We start from the raw sequence: 10,508 nt of genomic DNA on the forward strand, positions 1-10,508 counted from the left end.
TACTCCCCTCGTTTCCCCACTACATGGGAGGGGTTGAAAAGGAATGAAGATGAATATATAGAGAAAAAGCAATTGCCACCTCACTTGAAATATGTATCTTTTGGTGAGAAGGATGATGTGTTCTTCATGTCATATATACCACCTTGACAATAGTTGAGACGTCAAGCTAATGACTTTAAAGAAGCGCTTATTGGGAGGCAACCCAATTTTATATCCTTTGCACCGTATTTATTTATTGCATTTCACATTTATTTTACTCCATTTAGTTCTAATTTTAGTCTCTAATTGCTAGTTCTCTTAGTTTTGATGTTTGGTATGAGCAAGGAATCAAAAAGATGCGTTGAGAAGCGGTCGTACGGCTCCAAGTGACACAACACGCTCCCAAGCACGCCCAAGCGCGCCTGAAGCGTATTTTCCAGATACCAGGAGGCATGTTTTAAGCTGATCTATTTGCACCTCACCAGTGTACTGGCGACCATAACGGAACAAGAGCGGGTGATCTAAACGAGAATCCTTGAACTACTAAACTGAGAGAAGTTTTCTTTCCTTTTTTTTCTTTTTGTTGTTTGTCCTATTTCTTTCCGTTTTCTCGTTTTCTTTATTTAATGTCAGTGTATGTTGACTTTCTTTTATTCATGTTTTTTTTTCCTTTCACTAAATGTGTACTATGATGAAACAGTCGTATTGACTTGCACTTAATCTTAAAATTTCTGTTTGTGAATTCGCATGTTAAATTTTATTTCTTAGATTATGTTATTGCTCAAGTCGACAAGCCTTCCTAATGCATGCATTCTTGATTACTAAATGGTTGTAGAAGGCTAATATGCCATCAATTTTTCAAAAATACAATTTTAACTTTTCAGAAGCATGTTGGCTTTATGATGAAACAGTCGTACTGACTTGCACTTAATCTTAAAATTTCTGTTTGTGATTTTGCAAGTTAAATTTCATTTCTTAGATTATGTTATTGCTCAAGTCGACAAGTCTTCCTAATGCATGCATTCTTGATTACTAAATGGTTGTAGAAGGCTAATATGCTATCAATTTTTCAAAAATACAATTTTAACTTTTCAGAAGCATGTTGGCTTTATTTTGATTGTTCATACTCTCTCTTATTATCCTAGCTATGAGCTTTTGAGCCTAAACACTTAAATTCTTTGTTGTGTGATTATCCAGACATGTGTTATCCCTCTAGAACTTGCACTAATTCTGACTTGCCTCACATGTAATTTATACATACATTGATGCAATTTTATTGGTCGTTTGAGCCTTTCTAACTACCCTATGAAAATTTTATCCTTTGCTAGCCCCTTTGAGCCTTGCCCTTTTATTTCGGTTACTAGTCACATTACAAGCCAAACACCTGACTTTAATTAAATCACCTTACTTGAAGTTAGGTAGAAAAAAAAAATTGGTCTTAATAAAATTCTAAGTTTGGGGTTGCTCATGGGATAGCAACTTTTTAAGTTTGGGGTGGTGATTCTCACAAAAAGAAAATAAAAAGAAAAAAATAAAGAGAAGAAAAAGAAAAAGAAAATGAAAGAATAAAGAAGAAAAAAAAATTCAATTTGTGTACTTTGGTAAAAAAAAAATATATATCTTCTTAGTTCGTTTGTCAATGTCTGAGAATCTCCATAATGAAAAGGTGAAAAAAAAATGGTAGAATAAGGTGGAAATGTATGCCTAACTCCAAGTGGTAAAGCCTACTATCCTAAAATGTCCTACCCTTACCTAAGCCCCATTACAACCCGAAAGTCCTCCAAAAATGTATGTGTTTACTGCATTGTGATTGCTAACTAGAATTTTTTCAAGCCTATGGTAGCGTGATGCATGTTCTAGGATTTGAGTGATAAATTCATAAACCTTTCTAAACACTTGAGAGAAATTTTGGTGAGATTGTGTGAAGAGAGAGTTGAATTTGATGAATGAATGCCAAGGTGTACAAATCTTGTTGTCTGTATTTTTGAAAACAACCATAGAGCATGATGAATGTTTTGCAGTAGCAAGAACTTTGAAATTTGAGTTTGATGTAATTTGAGAAATTGAATTTAAGTGTGCATTTAATAGGACCAAATATGAAATTAATTATTGCTTGGGGACAAGCAATAGATTAAGTGAGGATACTCTGCGCTTTCCTTTGTTATGACATCTTCATTCTTCTTGGAGCTTTCTGTTTGGCTGGTTTTTAGAGCAATCATTCTTCCCTTTTTGTTTGGTTTATCAGCCAATAACAATGGTTCATGAGCTCTTAGAGTTCCAACCAAATCTTCTAATTTCATGTTGGTCAAATCTCTTGCTTCTGTAATGGCAGTTACCATTGGTCTCCATTCTTTTGGTAGACTCCTTAGAATTTTTCTTATCCTTTCTTGAACGGAGTATACTTTTCCAAGAGATCTCAAGTTATTCAATATGATGGTTAACCTTGAGAACATTTCATCAATGGTTTCATCCTCCTTCATTTCGAATAGTTCGAAATCCCTTACTCCCATATCTATCCTTGCTTCTTTTACATGACTTGATCCTTCATGATGAATTCTTAGAGTATCCCATAGCTCTTTAGCGTTTTTGCATTCTTCAACTCTGTCATACTCTTCCCTGCTCAAAGCACACGTTAGAAATAAATGAGCTTTAGAGTTTAGGAGTACCTTTGCATTTTCATCAGCCGTCCATTGTGCTTGAGGTTTCTCATCGGAGGTTGCATCTGCGTTGTTGGTCCTGATGACATGATCTCCATTTTCCACCACAGACCACATGTTGTTGTCTTGTGATATGAGAAATAGCCTCATCTTACCTTTCCAATGATAGTAATCTGTACCATCAAAGTAGGGAGGTCGGCTGGATGATCCTCCTTCAGGGATGTACTTAGCTTTTGACATATTTCTTTTTGGATCTTTTTCTCTTACACTGTTAGGTGTATTTTTTAGAGAACCTTGCTCTGATGCCAATTGTTGTAGCTAAATATCACTAGAAGGGGGGGTTGAATAGGGATTTTGCTGTTAAAAATAAATTCTAAGTGTTTTTAAAAACTATCCTCTTGCTGAGGATGGCTAGCTCGAGGATGGGATTTTTAAATCGTTAGATCTAAGCTGAGTAAAAAAGTAGGAGCAGAATATGAGGGACACACACACAATTTTATACTGGTTCACCCAAAGATGGCTACGTCCAGTCCTCACACCCTTGTGAGATTTCACTAACTTTCAAACAGATCGATCCTCAACCCGAGGATGATTACAACTGTGTATTATCAAGCTTCACCAAGCTTACAATCAATTTTCAAATATTTCCAAGCTTCACTCACTAGGAAATTACAAAGTATAATGAGAGTGATTGATACTTAATACTTTCTCAAAGGATATACAAAGATATAGTGTAGGATCAAAGAAAGTAATAAGGGAGGATGTGATTTGCTTCTTGAAAGCTTTAAGATGCTTGATCTTTTTATGTAAGTGTGTTGTGTGTCTTCCAATGGAGAGCTTGTTTGAATTTTATAGAGATCCAAGCCCTTGATGACCGTTGGAGCTCATTTTCAAAGGATCCAAGGTTTTCATCATAATTACAGAACTGCCACTCAGCTTGTTAGGCTTAGGCAGAACCCATCCTCTTGCAGCATAGCTTTGATCTTGACATGTCCTTGCTTTTTCTCTTTAATCAGAGTGCAAGGCTGTTTCTGAGCTGCATTTTTCGAAGACTTTAAGGTCTAGGTTGGCTTCACCTTTTGAGGTGATGTTGACAAGAGAGAAAAAGCCACCCTATGACATAGGACTGTCATACTCAGTCCGAGGATCAGATCTGGCAGCAACATGTGATCTTCCATTTTTGGCTTGTTTCAAGTTGCCTTTTGTTAACTTGACTTCTTTATGAATTAAATCGTGCAAGCCCATTAAATGTTCAGACTTTGACCTTTGCACATGCTTGATAGGTTGCTTTCACTTTTGCTGGCCTATCATCTACACAGCCATATTCATCTTTTTCTTTTGACCTTTTGACTCTTAATTTTAAATGCTTTGTTTATTCATGTTTGACATTGTTATGCATTTGAATAAACACATTTGTTTTGGTGAGAGATCAGATTGTCCAAATCTGGAGTATTTTCAAATTGCAGCCCATCCTCACGTGGTGTTCTTGATCATATGCCATCCTCAGGCCAGAATCATATTTTCCTTCTTTTTGCCTTAATGATTAATAACCTATTATCTTATATGAATACACTCAAGAGCACATGTTAGTCATTAACCACAATCATAATCTCTTAAGTAATTTTGTTATCATTAAAATCATTTGAGAGATTTTGTCTCAACAGAGTAGTGGGGAGTATTATATACTGTAAAGCGGATAGATAGAGATAGAAAGAGGTATTTGCCAATATTATATGAAAAAGATATTTGGATTTTGTATCAGCTATTTTGAGACTGAAAAATAAATTGTATAAAATGCAGCATTTAGAAGATATGAAGCAGCATGGTGGTTGAGAAAATTGGTTGGAGTTGTTGCAGCTAAAGATTTACCCGTAGAGACTTCTAAGGAAGAGTTTAGGCTTTGTTTGAGGAGTGGGATCATTCTTTGTAATGTTCTTAACAAAGTTCAACTGGGTGATGTATCCAAGGTCAGTTTGGATGCTCCTGATTTTATTTAATTTATGTTTTTGGTTATTCTTTGTTTACTTATGTAAATTATGTATTATTCTTTATAGGTTGGAGTGCCATTATCAGAATATTAAGACTCTATTTACTATTATGTGAACTTCAGATATTAAGACTCTATTTACTTAAAATCACAAATTATAAAATAAAAAATTATATACCCAAAAACCAACTAAATTATAAGTTTGTTGCCCCATTTTTATAAGGGGTAATGGATTTTGTCACAATCCATTAGATGTAGACGTAGATACAATTTCTTTTATGAGTACAATATATTTGACTTCAAAGAGTGTGAAAGAAGATTCATGTTTTTGAAGAAAATCTAAAATAAGATTTGATTCAAATTTATAATTGAAGAAAATATAAAATTAGATTTGATTCAGATTTATAATTGAAGAAAATCTAAAATAAGGTTTGATTCAAATTTATAATTGTCGAAAATCTGAAATAACATTTGATTCATATTTATAATTGAATAAAATCTTTAACCAAATTGAAAAGAAGATATGATCAAGATTTGAAGAAGATTTGAATCAGATTTGATCAAGAATTGACAAATGCATTATGAACAAAATACGAACATAATTAATATAAAGAATTTACAAACTCAATATAAACAAAATAGAAACATAATCGATCTGTAGAATTTACAAATTCTATCTGAACAAGATACAATTTAGAATTAAACAAAGACTAAATTCAAGTTCAAATTTTTACTATAAATAGATACTCAAGGCCGAATAAGAAGTGCATCAAAAAACATAAAGGAGTAGAAGAACTAAAACTCAAAATTTCAAAAAAATCTTAGAGTTCAAAGAGAGAAACACTTGTTCGAATGAGAAATATTCTCTAAGTGTTTTTTCTTAGAGTGTGAGAGTTATTATTATTATTATTATCAGCTTTGTGAGAAGCAAACACTTGAAGTTCCAATCTTTTGTTTTCAACCCGATAGTGGTTTAATTCCTTCTCCAATCTGGGGTTTTCAGGTTGTCAAGAGAAGACTTGGCTTGTAGGGTCAAGGTGGTTAGTTCCTCAAAATTTTGGAGTTGTCAAACTGTTTGGGAAGACTGGCTTGAAGGGTAAGGTGCTTTGTAATTTAAGGTATTTGAATTAGTGGATTAAAGCCTTCTGAATAAGGAGACTGGATGTAGCCAAGTTAGTGGTGAACCAAGATAAATCTATGTGTCAAATTATTTATGCTTTCATTGTTTGCTGCTTCTGAATCTGATTGCTTCTTATCTAAGTAATTCATAAAAACCAACCAGTCTTCATCAAATTAGCAAAAAGTTATCAACTTTGTTAAACATAATTCAACCCCATTTCTCGTATTTTTACCTTCTACATCTTGTATATCTTTTTTTTTATCAACATTCATCTCGTTTCTTGGAATTTCAGTACCATCTTCATTTGTTGGAGCAATCTAACTGTCTTTTACCAAGTCACAAAGTTCAGGAACTTGTGAAATAAAGAAATTCATCAACCGATCTAGTACTCAAAACATTCTCCAACAAACAAAGGTGGTCTGTTGATGTTTCCTTCAACAACTTCGTCTCCAAATCCAGCTATGATGCCAATTAAAGGTGACTAAACACGAGAAAGGAGGTTGAATTGTGTTTATCAAAATTTAATTTTTTTTCTTTTGAACTCTTAAACTAATTCTGGTTATGGTGACTTAATGTTTTTAAAGGATCAGAGGTAGCAACAACATAAGAATTGCATAAGTAAAATATAACACACCAGATTTTATATTGGTTCACCACCAACTTGGTAGCTATGTCAAGTCCCTTCACTTGCATATGCATCTCATAATCTTATTAAACTTTTTCAAATGCATGTTAAAAGTGTTTTTTCAAATGGATGTTAAAGTGCTTTTTAAGAGGTTTATGTTCATAAGCCTCCGGGTTTTGAAGATAAAATGAAAACAATTCATGTTTTTAAACTCACCAAATCTCTATATGGACATAAGCAAGCTCCTAGAGCTTGGTATGAGAGGTTGAGTTCTTTCTTGATCAAAAATGGTTTTTCTTGAGGAAAGATTGATACAAAACTTTTAAGAAAGATAAATAATCTGGTTTATTAATAGTTAAAGTGTATCTTGATGATATTATCACAAATGAAAAAATGTGTGAAGATTTTTCAAATCTCATGCAAAGTGAATTTGAAATTAGCATGATGAGAGAATTAAGATTTTTTTCTTGGCTTACAAATCAAACAATATGAAAATTGAATTTTTATTTGTCAAGAAAAATGTGTCAAAGATCTTTTCAAAATATACAAAATGAATGAAGTCAAATTAATGGCAACTCCCGTGCATCCATCTTCAAATTTGGACAAAGATGATAAAGGCAAAACCATTTTTGAAAAGAATATAGAGGATGTCTGGTTCTTTATTATATCTAACTGCCAGCAGACCAGATATTGTTTTGCAGTTGGCTTATGTGCTAGATTTCAATCTTACCCTAGAGAATATTATCTAATGGCAGTAAAAAGAATTTTTAGATATCTTGTTGGTAATACTAATCTTAGCCTTTGGTATAACAAATGTTCACATTTTGATCTTGTAGCTTACTGTAATGTTGATTATGTTAGGGTAAAAATTGAATGAAAAAGCACAAGTGGTGCATGTCAATTTCTTGGAGAAGCACTCATAAGTTGGTCATACATAAAGCAAAATAAAATTTCCTTGTCAACAACTAAAGTTGAATGTCTCAGATGTAAAATATGTAAATTAAATTGACGACTTCTATGTAAATTATTCAATTGTTCTGATTTATTGTGATAACACAAGTGCAATTAATTTGTCAAAAAATCACATTCAACAATCAAGGTCAAAACATATTGAAATAAAACACCATTTCATTAGGGATCATGTTAACAAGAAAGATGTTGAATAAATTTTTGTTGATACTAAAAATCAATTTGTTGACATCTTTACTAAATCCTTTGTGAAAGATCGTTTTGATTTCATTAAAAAAATTAAAAATCCAAGAAATTGTTAAGGAAAAATCCAACCAGAATGTTATGGTCCCGACCAAGAACGTTCTCCATCTGACTCCAAGCAATTGCTGACATTTTTGTTGTTATTATCAAAAATCTTCAGCCAGCAATTAAAGCTAAACTGTTTTTTTTTTCAAGTAAATGTAACAACTATTTTAGCCTAGGATATTATTATCCCTACATTTCATCTTTTCCAATACATGTCAATCGTTTCAATTTTATCTCTCATTGTACTTCTCTCTTTCTCTCCTCGTACTATCTCTCTCTTTTTCATTTTCAAAAATCTAATAACTTCCCTTTTTCCTCAATAAACTTCTTCACTCATTTCATTCTAAACCTTTTCACTCATTCAATTCAACTCTCCCCAATGGTAGGAACTAAAGGTAAACACACAAAACTTCTCTTACACTAAACAAAGGTAAACACACAAAAACCACCCAAGTATTATTCCTCAAAAAACCCAAAGAAACTCACTCCACCCCTTATCTCCTATGAGTTTGAATATGCCTTCAATGAAAGGATTGAAACACCATTGGGATTGGAAGACTTTGTTTTTGAGAAACTCCAACTTGAAGGGGTTTTCATCAAAAATTATACTGATGCTCTTGGCTGGACAAACTTCCTCCAAATCAGTGAGAAATATTACCCCAAGGTCATTCGAGCCTTCTATTTTGCTGCCACCACTTACCCTGGCAAATCTCTCACATTATCTTAACTAAAAGGTGTTGAAATTCGCTTGACACCTGATTTCCTTGCAAAAATTCTAGAGCTTCCAACTGAAAGTGCTACCATATTTGGGAAAGACTGGTATGAGGCCATTGACCTATAAAAGGATTAGGTATTCAATGAACTCTTCTTTTCTGGGTCCACCTCTTTTGTATCTACTTATTTAAAACCTCTTCCCAAAATCTTCAATAGCATTAGTCAGTATTGCATATTGCGTCATTGTGGAAGCCACAAATGTGTCTCTAATAATGATGTTATGCTCATTCATCATCTTCTCCATGGTAAAAGGTTGAACCTACCTTTTGTGACCATTCAATACATGATTACCTCAATCATGTCCCTATGGAATGATGTTCACCAAAATTGTCAAACACTTCAAGAGGCCTTTGGAATGAGAAGAATATGCTTTGAAATTTTCAAATTTTACTCCATAAAATAATGCACACATGAAAAAGGAGCCATCATTCTTTCTTGTTGTGAATACCACTTTTTCCTCGCCTTCACTCTAGTTCTCTCACTATATTTGTAGATCATCTTACTAAGTTATTGTTGATTAATAAATCTCAAACAAGATTTGAGAAGCTTTAAAACCCCAAACAATATTAGCATGCATATCATTTAGTAACTCAAGTCTATCTCTTAAGTTAGATTGAGTGTGTTGTAAAAATCATCTTGTTTGAAAGGTACTTGTAAAAATCTTTTATGGACTAAAAGACGACTATAGAAATTCCCTTTAAGGTTGAGAGGTGAATGTTGTAATTGATCAAAGTGTGATCAAGAAAGTAGCACAAGGTAGAAGAAAGTTCTAGTGTTGAACACATTAATGGAAAATCTCACAGTTGGTAAGGATTGGACATAGCCCACTTTGGGTGAACTAGGATACATCTTTGTGTGATCTTTTTATCCTTTTTTCTATATTTATCTTGTGCTAACTAATTAAATTTCACTTGTTTATAAACTAAACTTTTTTATTTAAACTAACACATTCAGAACGTTCTGAAGATTAACTTATTTCAACCAAGATTATTAATTAAAATTAAGCGCATAAACTAAAATTTAAAAAGGGATCACAATTCAAACCCCCCATTTCTTGTGATTCATATTGCTACTTAAATTGTTGTCATCTTATGTTTACTGAGATGACTCAAACGCATGTGCCACAGTTTAGTTGCATCATCATCAAATTCAACTAATGCAACATCACCTACAACGTTACAACCCAACAATTTGTAGATGTTACATGCAGTCCTATTTGATCTCATCACTATTAATGCACAATTGTTGACCTTTAGGATGTCCCTATGTCCACCGGACCTATACGATAAACCATTTTCTTGTAGAGTACCTAGGGTGATCAAATTCTTTCCAATTCTGGAATATAACTAACATCATTCATTGTTCGCACGTTACCATCATCCATAAAAAATTTAATTTGTCTCATTCAAGTGATAGCATGTCTTTATCATCACCCAAATAATCAAAACCAAAACTTCATGGCCTAAATCTGGTAAACCATTCCCTATGCGGAGTCATGTGGTAAGAACAACCAGAGTCAAGAATCCACGCTTCTGTGCACTTGCTAGATGAAACACAAAGAATGTCTCATTCACTGCTAGAGTCATTAGTTTGATCCACGTTCGTAGAACTGGATGAACCATGTTTTTTTGTTTGGACATTCCCTCCTCCAATGCTTGATATGTTTGCAACTATAGGACTTTGTTGTTTTTCTATTTTAGGATTTAGACATCTTCTCCCTGTAACCTACTATAAATTTGTTCCTCCCACAATCTTGACCTCTCGTTACATATAGACCTTTGCCTGAATATTCTTCCTCTACATTATGTCTCCTTTTAGAATGAGAGTGAAGTGCAACGGTAATATCGTCCAACTCGATAGTGTTTTTATTGTATGTAAGAGTTGTCACTAGGTGATCGAATGAACTTGGTAACAAACACAACAAAATAATAGCTTTGTATTTGTCATCAACCTTCATCCCAAGCCTCACCAAATCGGTGATTATTTCGTTGAAGGTATTAACATGTTACTGCAAATCATATCCTTCTTGCATTTTCAACCTGTACAATCGTTGCTTCGTAAATAGTTTGTTCAAGAGCATTTTGCACAGATACTGACTTTCCAATTTCT

The sequence above is a fragment of the Cicer arietinum genome, chromosome 7, assembly GCF_000331145.2.
Source record: "Cicer arietinum cultivar CDC Frontier isolate Library 1 chromosome 7, Cicar.CDCFrontier_v2.0, whole genome shotgun sequence".
Lineage (NCBI taxonomy): Eukaryota > Viridiplantae > Streptophyta > Magnoliopsida > Fabales > Fabaceae > Cicer > Cicer arietinum.